This window comes from Nicotiana tabacum, chromosome 21 (assembly GCF_000715075.1).
Source record: "Nicotiana tabacum cultivar K326 chromosome 21, ASM71507v2, whole genome shotgun sequence".
Lineage (NCBI taxonomy): Eukaryota > Viridiplantae > Streptophyta > Magnoliopsida > Solanales > Solanaceae > Nicotiana > Nicotiana tabacum.
This window is the reverse complement of record NC_134100.1, coordinates 65,110,974-65,120,742: the sequence shown is the minus strand read 5'-3', so window position 1 is coordinate 65,120,742 and position 9,769 is coordinate 65,110,974. Positions and strand designations below refer to the sequence as shown.

The following is a 9,769-nucleotide window of genomic DNA, read 5'->3' as shown; positions in this document are numbered from 1 at the left end:
CGATAAATAGGATTGAACCAAAATAAAATTGATGCTCCTCTATGACAAACCGAAACCATACCATAGCGACATTATCTGGTGCATTGTCCTCAGCCCTACTAGGGAAAGCATAACAACGGGCTAGGCCTCCCCCTATAGGAAGCCCTCTATCCACCTGTCCTCTACCTCTAGCTGGTTGTGCAGGTGGAGTAGAGACTAGAGTGGAACTCGTAGCCCGAGTACACTGATGAAGTCCACATCTCCGTAGTCTAGGACAATCCCTCCTCTACGACCGTGGCTACTAGTATTGAGTCTGTATTAGATGACTGGAATAACCGCTATAGGAACCCCGTGCAGGAGGTGCACTAAAAGATGAATGTCCCATATGAGTACCCCGGATGTCCCTGACTAGCTGGAGCACCACGAGTATTCTGAAGTGCGGACTGAACTAGACTACTAACGTAGCCTTTGTCGTGATGTGTCAGAGCCGAAGAGTAGAATCCTCTAGGACCTCGAGGTCTCTTGGCCAATCTATCCTCCATCTCTTGACCCCAGATACGTTCTAACCACCTGGAAATCTCCACAAATTACTAAAATGGAGTATCAGTCTCCAACTCCCGTGCCATCCCAAGTCAGAGACCATAATTGAGCCCCTCAATAAATCTGCGGACACTCTCTCTAATAGTAGAAAACAAAACAGGTATATGACGGGATAACTCACTGAACATCATAGCGTAACCAGACACAATCATAGTTTCCTGTTGCAACTGCTCAAACTCAGTGCACCACGCATCCCTTAGGGTCTGTGGAACGAACTCCCTAAAAAGGAGATCAGAGAACTGATTCCAAGTGAGTGGCACTGCATCAGCTGGCCTACCCTGCTCATAAGCCTACCACCACCTATATGCCGACCCGGTCAGCTGAAAAGTAGTAAGGGCAACCCCTCTTTCCTCCATAATGCCCATACTGCACAGAATACAGTGACACTATTCTAGAAAACCATGCGCGTCCTCAGAAACTGCACCACTAAAAATAGGAGGAAAATACTTCTTGAACTTCTAAAGTCTCATCTACTCATCCTTTGATGCTATTGGCCTAACCTTAGGCTGAACCACGATAACGAGATGGATTGACACAACACCCGTAACTCGATCAACATGGACTCGCTGCTTTGGAGTATGGCAATAGGAGTCTGAGCTCCTCCCTCAGCTTGAGAAGTAGCTGGTTCAACAGGGATCAATCCTACCTGAGCCAATGTGCCGAACATACGCAGAAAATGTGCCAAGGTCTCCTGAAGTCCTGGGGTAGCAATAGGAATCTTAGGTGCCTGCCTGCTACCTGACCGAAGCTATTGGTGGCTTCTCAACTACTTCTCTAGCAGGTACTCTAGTTGTAGCACGTGCCTCTCATCTACCTCTACCTTGGCCTGGACCTCTCGCGGCTCTAACATGGGGTGCGGGTGTCTGCTCAGCTGATCCGATAGTGCGTGTCCTCACCATATGTGAGAGAATAAAACTACAAAGGCTCAAACTCCAAAATCAATAAATACGCATGATAGGAGTGAAAGAAGTGGACTCTTCCTAATATATCCGTAGCTTCTCAAAGATAAGTACAAACGTCTCCGTACCGATTTACAAGACTCTACTAAACTTACTTGTTACTCGTAAAGCCTATGAGCCTAGAGCTCCGATACGAAACTTTTCACGACCCAAAATCCCACCTTAAGGATCATGATGGTACCTAGCATCTAAAACTAGGTAAGCCAACCACTTTCAACAATTTAACCAGAATATTGTGATAGTATGAAGCAGAATTTAATATAAATGCATAAGTAAAGGTTATACAAGACAACACAACAAAAATCATAACAATTTCCCAAGACTAGGTAGTATAGAGTCATGAAATCTAGCTGAATGCATAGAATATTGATGGTAGACTATAATCTCGTGTTTTAGTCGCTTGTTGCACTCTAATTCACTACACTTTATTCATGTTTGAGCTTTAATTGATAGTGTTTTGCACTTATTGTGTGTTATATTCCTTGTAGGAGTCATTCCGAGCTATGTAGATGTTATGGTATGAATTCGAGCTATTTAGATCTTTGAAGTCTGAGTAAAAGCCCAAGGGATTAAGTCGGGATCGTGTTCGGGGGTCGAGGACCATGTCTGGATGTTAAAACGCATGAAAAATCCGTACTCTGAGACATCCTCACTGGGCGGCACGCCGCGGCTGTACAATTACCTATTGCTTGTCAGAACTAACTCTCTGAAATTTCCCACTAATGCCTCGCATGGCGCCTCGCCCCATGCGGTGCGCTTGTGCAATATTTATAGAGTGTAAATCCAATTTTGGCTAGGAGAAGATGATTTTGTCTAGGCCCGACCCTTCTTAGTATAAATACATGAAAAATGTTATTTTTTGGACTTTTGACACATACTCAACCTAAGGAGGCTAAGGAGGAGCTGGAAGAATACAAGCACAACGATTTCATCATTCTATCCTCACTCAAGACATGAGTTTGGATTGAATTTACGTTTTCCTATACTTTAATTATATCTGTGATGAATTGCTTCATATCTATGGAGTAGTTCCCTTTAGGGTTTGATGGATTTGGTGTATTGATGAATGTTTGTGGATTATAACTCTAGTTTTATGTATTAAAACATTTTTTGGATGATTTAACTGTTGCATCTATATTCACTTATTCATGTAATCAAAAAAGGCATAACTTGTTATATCTTTGAATTATATTGTTGGCTGAGTTCATTAATTCTTCTTACTAATCGAAAGAGGCTAGTTGAATCATTGATTAAACCTAGTTAGGAGAATAATCGGAAGAGATTTTCCTAAAGACCAATCCACTACGCATTCTTGCATATTTTTACGTGCTTAAATTGGTTCATCTCGTGAAGTTAAGACTAAATCAAGAGAGGAGTTTTTGCTGAATGTTTGAATTAATAATTGAGTGAATTCGAGAGACTCACTTGAACATTAGAAGTGAATTTTCTAGAGTTAGATTCCAACCAATTATCTTGCACCTATCCTATCAACCCCTATTTTCTTCCACTGATAACTTCCTTGCTTATCTTTGTTCGATTGTCATTAGTTCATATCTTTAGACTTTTAGTTAATTTTAGTTAGAAACCATATAAATCTCAAGTGTTTATCATCTTGGATAGCAATCAAGCTAGAAACTATGAGAATAGTATTTAAATCCAATCCATATGGATACGATATTATACTATACTATATTTGATTAGCGAGAAGAATTTAAGTGTGTGTTTTGCGCTCGTCAAATTTTGGCATCGTTGCTGGGGATTGCCAATCAATAGTGTTTGAAATAGTTTGAAACGCTAATTCAGGAATTTTTTCTTTTTCTTTTTATTTTATTTTTCTCTTTTTACGTTTGGTGTTCTTTGACTGTGCGCAGGTTACAGGTGGAGGTTGGTGCATGAATCAAGCCTCTACGAAATAGGTGCTACCATACGAACCAGAGATAGAAAAATAACTGCAGCAGCTGAGGAAGGAAAGAAATTTCACCGAGACATCAGAAAAGGTTGGGCAATCCTCAACCAAAGAAACTATGGCTGGAAACAGTGATGACAATATGGATTTGGCTACAAGAGTGGCAGCCCATCGACAAGAACAAGCTATATGGGATGCTGAAGAAGCAGCTATTAGAGATGCACATATTATCTATGAAGAAGATAGGGGTCATAGAATTGCTCAAAATCAACCCTTGGTTGTAGACCAGTTCTAAAATATAGCTCCCATGCCTGGGAGATCGTTGAGCGATTATGCTAGACCAGTCTACAATCAAGGTTTATCAAGTGTTAGACCACCTCCAATTGCATCTAACAATTTTGAGTTGAAGCAAGGATTTCTTCAAATCCTTCAGAATTGTTGTGTCTTCAGAGTGAAGCAAAACGAAGAACCAAATACACATCTAATGAACTTAGAGGAGATTATGAACACCTTTCCTTACAATGGTGTGTCATAAGATGCAGTGTACTTAAGGGAATTCGCCTTCATACTTAAAGATGATGCAAAGGAGTGACTTCGAAGCTTGCCCACTAGATCGATTAGAACTTGGGAAGAGATGACCAGAAAGCTCCTTGATAAATATTTATCCTCAGCTAAAACGGGCAAGTTTAGAAGAGAAATCCATAACTTCTCCCAAAAAGATACGGAAACTATTTTTGAAGCATGGGAAAGGTTTAAGGATATCGTTCGAAAGTGTCAACATAGAGGAATTGAACTCTAGATGCAACTCCAGGACTTTTGGGATGGATTGACACCGGCCTCGCATAGAACATTGAGCAATGCAGCTGGAGACCCGTTGATGAAGAAGACTCCAGAGGAGATAGTTATAATTCTTGATGAGTTATCTGAAGATTCAAATCAGTGGCCCTCTAAGAGTGCTAAATGAAGAAGATCGACTGGTGTTCACCAGGTCGATGCTAACACATCTATGTAGGTACAGTTTGATGCTATGACCAAATAGATAAGGAAGCTGACCTTAACCTCGATACAAAGTGAGCCTCATGCAGCTTGTGATATATATGGAAGAGGACACCCTACTCAAGAGTGTCAAGCCTCAATTGAGGAAGTGAATACTGTGGGAAATTACAATTTTAATGCAATGGTTCAGAGGCACCCCGATTTTTCATGTTGTTCACCTGGGGGTACCGTGAATGCATGGTAACAAAATAACTCTAGACCCAGGGACAAGGAGCTCCAAGATACCAAAATCAGTAGAGGCAGCAATTTCAGCCTCAACAGCCCATTCAACCTGGTCTAAAAGATTTAATGAAGGCCTTCATTATCAAGACAGATGAGAGGTTGGATGCCCATGGAGCAGCTATCACAGAGTTGGGCACATCTTTTCGAAACTTGGATAAACAAGTGGGATAGATTGCAACAATATTATTTGAGAGGGCTCCAGGAACTCTCCCCGCTGACACTGAAAAAAATCCCGAAGAAACAGTGAATGTTGTAACTATGAGAAGTGGGCAAGTGCTGAAAGATTCCACCCTGATCCAAAATGATGTGAAACTTGAAAAAGAAAGTGGTGAGCAGCTGAAGAATGATGTTGATAAAAAGAAGAAGGGCCAGATAAAAACTGAGAAGAAGAAGGGAGAAAATTCGAAAAGGGAGGAACATGATGAGAGACAGCATATGCCTGCTCTACCATTCCCTCAAAAGCTATATAGAGAAAAGTTGGACAAGCAGTTTGATAGATTTCTGGATATGCTGAAACAGGTTCATGTAAACTTGCCATTCATAGAAGTGCTCTCACAAATGCCTGCTTATGCCAAATTCTTGAAGGAGGTCCTTACAAAGAAAAGGAAAATCGAGGAGACATCAGTGGTCAATCTTACAGAGCATTGCAGCGAAATATTGCAAAATAAACTCCCACAAAAGTGTAGAGACCCAGAGAGTTTTACTGTACCTTGCTCTTTAGGCTCTACTAATTTTGATAAGTCTTTATGTGATTCTGGTGTCTCAATTAATCTAATGCATTTATCTATTTATAGGAAACTAGAGAAGGAGATTGGAGAGATAAAGTCAGTGCTAATATCTTTTTAACTGGCATACCTAACAACTTTAATAACTGAGGGGATAGTGGAAGATGTGTTAGTTCGGGTGGATAAGTTCGTATTTCCTTTAGACTTTATAGTGGTGAATATGAAGGAGAATAAAGAATTCCCCTCATCCTAGGAAGACCATTCTTAGCAACGGGTAGAGCAATATAGGATATACACGAGAGAAAACTTATGCTTAGAGTGGGTGAGGATACGGTGACTTTTGATATGAATGTAGAAAAGGGGGTGCAAAAAGAAAAACCAGCTACGAGTGTTGAGTGGAAAGTGAAGGGCTCAAAAGAGAAGGTTGCACTAAGTGAGAAAGATAAGTGTGGGGTGTACCCCAAGAAGGCTGAGAAGAAGCTGTCAACATGGATGTGTACATTAGTTCGAAGGCAAGAAATGGAGCCCGACTTCGACTCAGACCCCGACAAGATATTCAGGGAAGTTTCCTTTACCTTATGCTTTTTAATTATGTGTCATGGGGACATGCCACAACTTAAAGTGTGGGGTGGGGGAAATGTTGTATGTATGTATCTATATTAGTTTTAGTTTTTGTTGTTTTAGTAATTAGAGATAGAAAAAAATTGAAAAAACAAACATTAAAATTTTAAAATTTTCAATTTTTCTCGACGATGGATATCATCGACAGGTTTCTTGAGGGATTAAAGTCGAAAGAAAAAAGACAAAAAGAGTTTCTCTTGTAGGTAGTGTATTAATTCCCCCTTGGTTTTTCTTTGTGCCACAGTTCTTTTCCAAGGGTTTTATTTAAACCGGGTGTAATTAGTTTTTATTTTTATTAAGAGTAGGAAACCTTGTACTATGATTGGAATTGAAGGGAATATCTCTTAACTTTATTATACCTTAAGAATAGAGTGAGTGTTTTAGTTATGACGCTTAGGCTCGGTTTTTGACTCTTGTATAATGACCTTAAAATGTATGATCTTAACTTTACTTAACTGTTTTGACTAGATTGTCTTGATAATCCAATCTTGAGTGAGTTATGTGCCATGTGTGTGTGAGGTTTTGTGTTATTCTGTGCATTGTATTTGATGTCTAGAATTTGCACTGTGTGTTTGCAAAGCGAAATAGTAGTTTTATTCAGTCTTGGAAGTGATTTAGGCATTTCTTTGTTGAGCCAGTTATATGTTTTTGCCTAACTAATTATTATGTATCGTAGTTAACCCCTTTGAGCATTGGCAACCACATTACAATCCTTACCCATTTGTTCGAATTGACCATCTATTTGAACCTTTTACCTCTCGTGAGCACTTGAATTTGGTATGAACTTTATAAAAGTTGAAGTGTGGGGTGGTTGGTTTGACTTTTAAGTGGAACTAATGAAATAAGGAGAAAGGTGCACTGTATTGAAAAAGTAAGAGTCACTTGAATTGAAAGAGAAAATAAAGACAATGTTGTATTGTTGTGCAAAATATTCCTTAATAGTGGTAACTTGATGTAATTGTGCTTAAAGAAGTAGGGAGTTAATGTATGTTGATGTGAAGGTGTAGTTTTGGTTTGACAAAAGTGTGAGGTTTTGAACAATGAAATGTATTTATTAAAATGCTTAGGGAGGTGTAGTCACTCTTATATCCAAATGTATCCTACCCATCCCGTAGCCTACATTACAACCAAATGAAGTCCTTCTTGATCCTTGACTGAATGAGCTCGATTAGTTGAGTAGTACACTACGGGCAAGCCTATGGTACGTCTTTTGTGGCATATGAATGTTACTTCTGAGAGTGAGTGAATTCTTTCTATTGTGAGTTCCTAATTGTTCTTAAATTCTATTATGTGTGGAACTACTCTCTATTATTGTGTGAAGGCACTTGATTCATGAAGGAAAGGTAATGTCGTTGACCTCTGTGTTAGAGTAAGTGAGCGGGTTATAAATAATGCATTGTGAGTGTAAGTCAAATCTTGAGGCGAGGATGTTACGGGATTGTGCTTAATCTGTTTTAAATATTCTTGGTGTGATTAGTTATGAGAGTTGTTTAAAAAGGACGTATTCTATGTGAAGTGTAGTTTGATTGCTCGAGGACGAGCAATGGTTTAAGTGTGGGGTGTTGATGGTAGGCTATAATCTCGTGTTTTAGTCGCTTATTGCACTCTAATTCAATGCATTGTATTCGTGTTTGAGCTTTAATTGTTAGTGTTTTGAACTTATTGTGTGTTTTATGCCTTATAGGAGTGATTCCGAACTATGTAGATGTTATGGTATGAATTCGAGCTATTTGGAGCTTTGCAATCTAAGTAAAAGCCCAAGGGATTAAGCCGGGATCGTGTTCAGGGGGTCGAGGACCAAGTCTGGACGTCAAAACGCACGAAAAATCCGTACTTTGAGAAATCCTCACTGTCGCGGCTATATAATTTCATGTTGCTTGTCAGAGCTTAACTCTCTGGATTTCCTCACTAATGCCCCGCATGGCGCGTCACCCCATGTGGCACGCTTGTGCAATATTTACGGAGTGAAAATCAAATTTCGGCTATGAGAAGGTGATTTTGTCAGGGCCCGACCCTACTTGGTATAAATACATGGAGAAATATTATTTTCTGAACTTTTGATACATATTCGACCTAAGGAGGCTAATGAGGACTTGGAAGAACACAAGCACAAGGATTCCATCATTCCTTCCTCACTCAAGACACGAGTTTGGATTGAATTTATGTTTTCCTATACTTTAATTTAATCTGTGATGAATTGCTCCATATCTATGAAGTAGTTCCCTTTAGAGTTTGATGGATTTGGTGTATTGACGATTGTTTGTGGATTATAACTCTAGTTTTATGTATTGAAGCATTTTTGGATGATTTAACTGTTGCATCTACATTCACTTGTTCATGTAATCAAGAGAGGCATAACTTGTGATATTTTTGCATTATATTATTGGTCGGGTTCATTAATTCTTCTTAGTAATCGAAAGAGGCTAGTTGAATTATTGATTAAACCTAGTTAGGAGAATAATCGAAAGAGATTTTCCTAAAGACCAATCCACTACGCATTCTTGCATAGTTTCACATGCTTAAATTGGTTCATCTCGTGAGGTTAAGACTTAATCGAGAGAGGAGTTTTTGCTGAACGTTTGAACTAATAATTGAGTGAGTTCGAGAGACTCACTTGAACATTAGAAGTGAATTATCTAGAGTTAGATCCCAACCAATTATCTTGCACCTATCATATCAACTCCTATTATCTCCTACTGATAACTTCCTTGCTTATCTTTGTTTCGATTATCATTAGTTAATACCTTAAAAATATTAGTTAATTTTAGTTAGTAATCATATAAATCTCAAGTGTTGATCATCTTGGATAGCAATCAAGCTAGAAACTACGAGAATACTGTTTAAATCCAATCCATGTGGATACGATATTTTACTATCCTATATTTGATTAGCGAGCAGAATTTAAGTATGTGTTTTGCGCTCGTCAAATATCTCTAAGATAAAGATACAATACTATTCTGATAGAGATTTGACAGTATAAACATAAGAAAAGGACTCTAAGGGACTGCGGCGATCGAGCAACTCTACCTTGACTCCTCGTGATCAAGAAGCTAACACTGCTTGGAACCTCTGCCTCCAACACCTGTATCTGCACAAATATGTGCAGTAGTGTAGTGTGAGTACACCACGGTCGGTACCCAGTAAGTATTAAGACTAACCTCGGTGGAGTAGTGACGAGGTTCAAGTCAAGGCACTTATTAGTCAAATAACCTGTGCATAATCTCAATATAAAGCTAGCAACGAAAACAAAGTAACTAAATGGCACAAAGAGAAATCATGTGATAAAACACCAAAATAATCAAGCACAGATACAATACAAGTGAAAGTGGTTAAGGAAAAATGATGACATTCAAGTAATAAAGTCATTCCAATACATAATTTACAACAAGATTCACCCCGAGGCACCACCTCATAATCATAGATCTCAAGTCACAAATCACGAATCTTACACACATAGCACTTTGTTCCCACATTATCAATCACTCTCGCACGGCAAAGACCTCGTGCCGCAATATAAGTCACAACCGTATGTACAAGTCACGTGTTGCACACACAACTCACGTGCCAATATCACAATCCGCCCGGTGTGGTCATAGGCTCAATACCACAATCCGCCCAGCATGATCAGAAGCTCAATACCATAATCCACCCGGCATGGTAACATACTCGGTACCACAATCTACCCGGCATGGTCACATGCT

The 9,769-nt window shown here is 39.3% G+C and overlaps 1 pseudogene; it reads right to left on the bottom strand.

Annotated features, from left to right (window-relative positions):
* Positions 1 to 4,126: 4,126 nt before the first annotated feature.
* Positions 4,127 to 4,225, bottom strand: LOC142175652 (small nucleolar RNA R71; annotated as a pseudogene).
* Positions 4,226 to 9,769: the final 5,544 nt, after the last annotated feature.